The sequence below is a fragment of the Triticum dicoccoides genome, chromosome 5B (genome assembly GCF_002162155.2).
Source record: "Triticum dicoccoides isolate Atlit2015 ecotype Zavitan chromosome 5B, WEW_v2.0, whole genome shotgun sequence".
In the NCBI taxonomy this organism is placed as follows: domain Eukaryota; kingdom Viridiplantae; phylum Streptophyta; class Magnoliopsida; order Poales; family Poaceae; genus Triticum; species Triticum dicoccoides.
This window is the reverse complement of record NC_041389.1, coordinates 159,464,398-159,473,858: the sequence shown is the minus strand read 5'-3', so window position 1 is coordinate 159,473,858 and position 9,461 is coordinate 159,464,398.

Below are 9,461 nucleotides of genomic sequence, written 5' to 3'. Positions count from 1 at the left end.
TGTGTTGCTTTTTATTTTGTCCCAATCAACCTTGCTGGACACACCTATTTGAGAGAGCCATAATCATGGTATGATTTGTTAGAATTGCTCTATGTGCTTCACTTAAATTTTTTGAGCTATGGAATTGCTCCAGTCCTTCACTTATATCTTTTTGACCACGGTGGTGCTTTAATTTTGGAGAAATACTCTCATGCTTCACCTAGACTATTTTAAGTTAGTAAGATTTTAAGAAATTGCTCTCATGCTTCACTTAAATTATTTTGAGAGTTAGATATTTTTTTGAAGAAATATGCTCTCATGCTTCACTTATATTAATTTGAGAGATGAAAATTTTGATGAAATATTTATTCTCTCGTGCTTCAGTTAATTTGTTTTAGAGCTTGTTATAGCAATGGTAAAAATATGAATTTAGTCCCAAAGTGATAGATATTCAAGAGGGACTGATAATAAAAACTATCATGAAGATCATTGGATATTAAAACTTGATTCCCTACAATAGTTTTGAGATATGGAGATCGTAATATGTGTGTCATGTTGGTGAGTAATTATTCTTTAGTAAGAATATTGGTGTTATGGTTTGTGATTCCCTACGCAAGCACGAAAGTCAATAGTTATGCAATGAAGTTACATCCTACTTGTGGTGCATTATTCTATTTTAGTTATGTTCAATGCTCGTTTATGACTGTTTTTATTTTTTGGTTGGTTGCTTCTCAATCTATTTGCTAGCCTTTCCTTGTACTAAGCAGGATTACTACTTGTGCAGCCAAATCCTAAACCCAGTTATGCCAAATGAGTCCACCATACCTATATATGCGGTATTTCCATGTCGTTCCAAGTAAATTTTTATGTGCCAACTCTAATTTTCAAAATGAATTTCCTTTTTGTGTGCCTGTACCGCTCATCAAGTGGCAGGGGGTGGATGATATTTTCAATGCTAGGTATGTTATTCTCAGGACGAGTGTTTATTCACTTGTCATTGCACGAGAGCATGGCAGGTAGTAGGGATGCCTAGTACCGAAATGATTTTTTTACTTTATGTTGTTCATAATAAATTCCTTGGAAAGTGTTGGTATGGAACGCACCCATGGATACGGCTAGCCATGGATTATGAAAGAATGGTGGAAAAGGAATAAGCTTTATTTTATGTTTGGGAACCACCGACAATTTAACTAGCATGGAAGCTATTAGGAATTCTCGGTCGTTTGCATTGACAGGAAAAGCATGCCTCTCAAAACAATTTTATCACAATTTAAGCTATGAGCTCTAGCACCTGTACAAATCTCTGGTTCCCTTTGTGAAGGGCCTATATATTTACTTTTATGCAATTTTTATTTTTATTGAGTCTCCATCTTCTCTTATAAAGCACCAACTAGAACTCGTACAGCGAGGTGCTATACAATCGGTTTTTAACCCCTTTCCACGACGGCGTTCTGAACCACCACCTAGTGAGTGACTACGATAGGGGGTTCCTTCCCACACGACCTAGAAACCGTCGGGGATATGCCCTCCTGGCACACACGCTCGGCAAAATGAGGTCATGTCCGACCGGCAAACGATCAAATAAGCTTAGATGTACAGTAGTGCTAAAAAATACAATTATACAAGCAAAATCATTTCCGGTCGTAAGTACATCCCACACTGTCAGTCCCCACTAAACATTTTCGTTTGTATGTACATTCCACACAGTCAATCCAAGGAATACGTTTTGGTTAGTATGTACATCCCACACAATTAATCCAAGAAGTATGTACCTGTTCGTATAAGCATCCCACACAATCGCTCCAAGGAAAACGTTTCCATTCGCAGGTACGTAGAAGAAACTATATTAACAATTATATTGTTTGCGTTATTGAATGCATCACACATGGTGCATAGAAGAAACTATGTGGCAAAGGTTGTCCATCACGCACACTTTTTATGTGGTAATCCTTTGTGCAAGGTGGCCTAACACAAAGAGTTTTCAAGAGGATGTCGTGTGTGATTGTTAATTGATCCAACACGTCTTATTCCTAGAAATTGTGTGCATTGCCTGAGGTCATCGCCAACGGTGTTTTCTCAATAACCGTTTGTAATAAAAAAACAATTAGTAGGCTAATTGGCCATTAGCGGGCTAATTTCCCTATTATTAATAATCCATTTATTAACCTAATTGACATTTCATATTAAGCACACAATATATTTCATTTCCGTATTAAGGAAGCAGGATTACATAATTGAAATACATCATAGTACAACATCACATAGCTTCAGCACTCAGCTACCCCATTACACAACTACACCAGCACCAAGTTTCACATGCAACATCTAGAACCTTTCAAAAATAGCATCATACACAGTACATATACAGATGCATCTCATCAGGAAAACTACTGAAGCGGAAGGAGAATATTGAGCCTTCATTTATGTTCAAGGTCTTTGCAACTTTAGACCAGTGCCTGTGGATGATTGACCGTCCATCCTTCGTCCTCTTTGGGAACACTTCAATATTGAACCATGGGTGTTGTATGAAAACTTTCCTATCCTCCTGACCGTAGAGGTGTTTTGAGAGGTAATAATCAGTGAACTGCTTTGGAAAGGCCTGAAAACAAGTATGTGCATAAATATCTTCTCTATATTGGAAATGAGGCAAAGAATAAAAAGGCAAGGTATAATACTTAGTATCGTCTTGTAGTGAACCGGTGTCTTCTTCATTGTGCAGACAAAGATCTTGTTATTTTCGCTAATTTATTTATCCTAACAATCTTTTTGAATTTCTTGACTTGAATGATATTCATGGACAACTCATTTCCCCATATGCAAAAATTGTCGAACAGTGGGTCCAAACCTCTGACGGTAGGACCTACATGGGCAAGACCAAATTTGGTAAAAACCTAAATATTAGAATGGTCCCTGCAATTGAAAAATAATGTGCTATTATACAAAGGTGTGCTAACCTCGATTGTAAACCTCACTGCTTCCCATTGTTTCCTTGCAACACATATAAGGTAGTTAGTCATCAGGTTAAGTGAGGGTTCGCATGCTATCAGTAAAATATATTGATGAAAAATAAGCACATTGCAGATTCATCAGATTAGTTCAAGCCACATGGCAACCCCATTTATCCAAACCAAGCATGATTAAGAACTAGGAAATATAGCAGTTGCATATGTTTCTCATGTATTAAGTGCAGCAAAATTTGATTTATTCCTCACATGCACAACAATACAAAATTCTACCCACGACAATTGGACATCGCATTGCAGAATTGAACCAAGCAGTTAACTAACCACCACAACAAATGAACCAAACATTAACTGAGCACAACGTTGCACAATATAACATACTCCTAATAGAAGATCAGACAGTTAACCAAACCAAGCATGCTTAACAACTTGGAAATATAGCAATTGTATTTGTTTCTCATGTATTTAGTACAGCCAAATTCAATTTATTTCTCACATGGTATACAATAACATAATGCACCCAAAACAATTGAACATCGCATTGTAGAATTGAACCAAACAGATAACTAAACACCACAACAAACGAACCAAACATTAACTGAGCACCACATTGCACAATATAACATACTCCTAATAGAAGATCATACAGTTAACCAAACCAAGCATGCTTAACAACTTGGAAATATAGCAATTGTATTTGTTTCTCATGTATTTAGTACAACCAAATTCGATTTATTTCTCACATGTTATACAATAATAGAATGCATCCACAACAATTCAACATCGCATTGCAGAATTGAACCAAATAGTTAACTAAACACCACAACAAATGAACCAAACGTTAAATGAGCACTACATTACACAATGTATAACATACTAGAAGATCAGACAGTTAACTAAACCAAGCATGCTTGACAACTTGGAAATATAGCAATTCTATTCGGTTCTCATGTATTTTGTAAAGATAAATTCAATTTATTTCTCACATGGAAGACAATACAAAATTGTAGCCTGAAGAATTGAACATCACATTTGCAGAACTGAACCAAACAGTTAACTAAAGACGACAACTAATTAACCAAACAGTTAATAAGTGAGCACCACATTGCACTACATGTAGAACATATACACTAGAGCAGCAGATTGCATGGTAAAATTAGATAGCCCAATTCACTAGAATTTGTCAAGGAAAGGCAGGAGCAGCACATGCAACGGGTAAACCGAGCATGCCTAACCGGCATAGCTAGCGAATAACAAGGTGCTCCTCCAAGATCTGGGGGTAGGCACGAATGGCACCATCGCAACCTCATCCGCGCGTGCGGCTGCGATTTGCTTCTCCGCTGCCTAATGCTCCTTCAGCTCCTGCCTATACTACATGCACCATGGCTTAGGGCGGCGCTTATTTGGTGGAGGGGTCGGTGATTTGGGTGGAAGGTGTCGTGCCAGCAGTCGGGGCATGTGGGATGTGGAAGGAGGAGAATGATGGGGGTCGGGTGTGGATTACCTGCCTAGATAGATGAGGCCGTGCAGCGTGAAGGAGGGTCGCCGGAGAGGAGGCGGCACTACAAGCAAGGAGTGAAGGTTTCAACTTGGAAAGGAAGGCGAAAACAGGGGAAATGTGGCTTTTGGTAAGGGGGAGGGGGCGGGGAGGTAAATGTTTCCGCGGAAGCCGAAAATTTTGAATCGGTTCAGCGAAAAAACTGGCGCGCAAAGTGTCATCAGACATGGTCCCTTATTCAAAACTGTGTACAATATGTGAACATCACAAATGATTAAGATAGCTTAACCCGTGTGTGATGAGTTTGAACATCAATGGTTCGAATTTCCTTGGTTACAGTGGTCATCCACGTCATTGCATAATTTGGGTACAAAAGGAGACTACAGCACACCCACACTTCTTAATCGAGCAAGTTCAGCAATTAAACAGAGCTAGCTGACCTAAACATTATTCTAACATATTAAAGACCAGTGCTCATAATTAAAAAAACAAAGAGTACTACTATGGCTGGTGCTCGTCGATCTCTGCCGCCTCCTCCATGTCCAGCTCCCGCCCGACGGTCTCCTGTGGAAGGGGCTCCATGGCATCCATCACACTATACTTGGCAAGCATCTCGCCATCCGTGTTCGCCATCTCTTTGGAAAAGGCCGCCATGAGCTGGGCATGGGTGGCCATGATCTGGGCTTGGACGGGCTCCATTGTGGCAAGGTAAGCGGCAGATGAACGGACGGACGCTCAAACGTTCTCGGCGATTGCCAACTCTTCGGTCGTGGGTTTCCGACCGTTGTCGGAGAAGCTTCGTTTGATTTGTGCGGTGACCGCCATGATCTAGGTGTGGGTGGCCTCGACATGATCATGAGAGGCCTCCATCAAGGCTAAGGCCACCGCTGCGGAACGAACAGCTGCTGTGCCGCTCTCGCAAGTTGATATCCCCAAGGTAGATGTTGCTGCCGCCACCTGAGAAGCAACAACGGCCATTTTTGATGCCTTGGCCGCCCGATTGCAGATAACAGCCGCACTCATGCACCTTGTTAGCACGCGCATGGCGGGTGCGGCCGCGCTCTTGCCGGAGTGGGCCGCCGAAGTTGCCCTCATGATGCAAGTCCATGTCCCCATCTTTCACCAGCGACGATTGAGCAATGAAATGATATTTGGTGAGCGAACTAGTGTGCTTGACACGCTGGCTGTGAACTGTAGCCGATGCACCTTCTCGCATAAGCCATAGGCGTACTATACTCTGACGGTGCTCCAAGATATTTTGTACTGCATCTCACATAGTTGGTGATAATAAACTTTGTGCGATCTACTTGATTTTTCATCTTGATTTGAATTACATAATGGGATCACAGCGGCAATGGAGGGTCTTTAAATTGCTAGAACTTTCATCTGCAGTGAACATTCAACTATATTTATGTCGTAAAAAATTGGAATTATTCAGGATTCTTTTGGACATTTTATACATTAAATTGGTTTTCTAGCCATTTTAGGTGCACAAATCAAAGTCAAACTACATGCACATGCTCCGATACACCAACATGGGTTGTAAAATCATATATGTGTCCATGGGTTTATGCTTATGTTCCATGCAAGAAATGGGGATGAATTTTGAACACCACGACAGTGTGGCTCTCCGGCAAACATTGAGGTACTTGCTTTTCTAATTCTAGTAAATCCAAAACTCGTCTGAAATTCATGAACCTTGGCATGTTATCATGGAATGGCATCAACATGCTGGGGTAACAAATATTGTCCCATTTGGGGTAGGTTATGGTATAAACTTCTCACAAACAAGAGCTTCTCACAAGAAGCCTTGTGGTTCTGTTAGGGAAACGTGTCACCTTTATGGACAAAATGATATTCGTCGCCTCTTCTTGCTTTCAATTTTTTCCTGGTGTCAGCATAGAACAACAGGAGTGTCATGTTAAATTTTGGAATTTTCCCAGGATCGTTTGGAGTTTTTATACATTAACTGAGTTTACTAGGCATTTATGTACATAATTCAAAATTGAACTACATGCAAATGCTCCAGTCCATAAAAATGGGTTGCAAAATGAAATGTGTGTCCTTGGTTGCAAGCTTAGGTCACATGCAAGAAATGAGAATGAATGTCAAACACCTTGACACTGTCGCTCGGCCGCTAACATTGAGATACATGGTTTTCAAATTCTAGTAAATCAAAAACTTGTCTGAATATCATGGAACTTGACGTGATATCATGGAACGGCATCGACATGCCGTGGTAAACATATTATCCCATTTGGGATAGGTTTGGATATAAGCTTCTCGCAAACCAGAGCTTCTCTCACAACAAGCCTAATGGTTTCGGTAGGGAACGTGCTAACTTGGGGGACGAAACAATATATGTTGCCTCTTATTACTTTCAAAATGTTTCTCGTGTCAACATAGAAAAACAGGAGTGTTATGTCAATTTTTCGGGTTCGCTTGGACATTTTTATACATTAATTAAGTTTTCTATGCATTTATGTGCATAATTCAAATTTGAACTACATGCAAATGCTCCAGTGCATACAAATGGGTTCAAAATTGAAATTGTGTCCTAGGTTGGATACTCAAGTCCCATGCAAGAAATGAGAATGAATGTCAAACACCTTGCCACCGTCGCTTGGCTGCTAACATTGAGATACATGATTTTTAAATTCTAGTAAATCGGAAACGCATCTAAAATTTATAAAATTTGACATGCTAGCATGGAACGGCATCAACATGCTGTGGTAAAAATATTGTCCCATTTGGGGCAGGTTGGGGTATAACCTTCTCATAAACCAGAGCTTCTCACAACAAGCCTCATGGTTACGGTAGGGAATATTTTACCTTTCTAGACGAAACGATATTCGTTGCCTCTTCTTGATTTCAATCTTTTTCTAGTGTCAATATAGAACAACAAGAGTGTTGTGTTAATTTTAGGAATATTTCAGGGTTCGTTTGGAAATTTTTTAAACATTAACTGAGTTTTCTATGCATTTATGTGCATAATTCAAATTTGAAATACAGGCACATGCTCGAGTGCGTGTAAATTGTTTGAAAAAACAAATATGTATCCTTGGCTGCATGCTTAGGTCCCATGTAAGAAATGGGAATGGATCTCAAACACCTTGCCACCGTCGCTCGGCCGCAAACATTGAGATACGTGGTTTTTAAATTCTAGTAAATCCAAAACTCGTCTGAAGTTCAGGAAACTTGACATCTATAATGGAACGGCATCAACATGTTGTGGTAAAAAAATTGTCCCATTGGGGCAGGTTTGGGTATAAGGTTCTCGCAAATCAGAGCTTCTCACAACAAGCCTGATGGTTTCAGTAGGGAACATTTCACCTTTCTGGACGAAATGATATCCGTTGCCTCTACTTGATTTCAATTTTTTTTCTAGTGTCAACATGGAACAACATGAGTGTTGTGTTAATTTTAGGAATTTTTCGGGGTTTGTTGGGACATTTTTATACATTAACTAAGTTTTCTATGCATTTATTTGCATAATTCAAATTTGAACTACAGGCACATGCTGCAGTGCATGTAAATTGTTTCAAAAATCAAATCTTTGTCCTTGGTTGCATGTTTAGGTCCCATGCAAGAAATGGGAATGAATGTCAAACACCTTGCCACCGTTGCTCAGCCGTAAACATTGAGATACATGGTTTCTAAATTCTAGTAAATCCAAAACTAGTCTGAAGTTCATGAAACTTGACATGCTTTCATGGAGCGACATCAACATGTTGTGGTAAAAGGGCAGGTTTGGGTATAAGGTTCTCGCAAACCAGAGCTTCTCACAACAAGCCTGATGGTTTCGGTAGGGAACGTGCCACCCTTGGGGACGAAACGATATCCATTTCCTCTTCTTGCTTTCAAAATTTTTCTATTGTCAACATAGAACCACAGGAGTGTTGTATTAATTTTTGGGATTTTTCGGGGTTCGCTTGGACATTTTTATACATTAGTTGGGTTTTCTAGGCCTTTTATGTGTATAATTCAAATTTGAACTACATGCACATGCTCCAATGCACAAAATGGGCTAACATATGAAATGTGTGTCCTTGGGTGCATGCTTAGGTCCCATGCAAGAAATGGGAATGAATTTCAAACACTAGGGCACTGTTGATTGCCGACAAAATGTTGATATACTTTGTTTTTAAATTCTAGTAAATCCAAAACTCATCTGAAATTTATGAAACTTGGCATGGTATCATGGAATGGCACCCGACATGTTGTGGTATTTTTCGTGTCCATTTTGAGAGAACGCGCACTCGAATAACAGCCAACAAAGGCATTTTGACAAAATAGCTGCCACTTTAAAATCTGAAACGTTTGTATAATTTAAATCATGTGCGTTCTGTTAACCATTCATGTGACGCCATATGTCTAGCTTTTAATGGCTATAGGAGGTGTCGTGCGGACAACTGCTTGACTAAACGGGAGGCGTGCGAGCGCAGTCCGGTGCGCAGGCTGACCGAGAGGCGTGTAAGCTATCCTCCAATGCGCAAGCTCACCAGGAAGTGTGTGAGCTGTACGATGCGCAGGCTCACTGGGAAGCGAGCCCTTTGACTTCCATGGTCGCCCGCCTTGCTAGCATCCTCTCCATTAATGATGCCTGAGCCGCTGTTTAATACGGGCGGCCTTAATATTCGCCACCCATCCCCCTTCCTCCCGCAGACCTTCACCAACGCCATGCCGCAGAAGGATCATCTGCCACTAGTCTTCAAGTTTGGTGAAGTCGACTACGAGCTGGAGGAGATAGAAAATAAGGAGGAGGACATGGCCCTAAACGAGCTGGCCGCGGCGGTTGCTGACCCCTGATACGTCTCCAAGGTATCTACTTTCCAAACACTTTTGCCCTTGTTTTGGACTCTAACTTGCATGATTTGAATGGAACTAACCCGGATTGACGTTGTTTTCAGCAGAACTACCATGGTTATTTTTGTGCAGAAATAAAATTTCTCAGAATGACCTAAAAATCCACGGAGACACGTTTTGGAATTAATAAAAAATATTGGCGAAAGAATCAACGT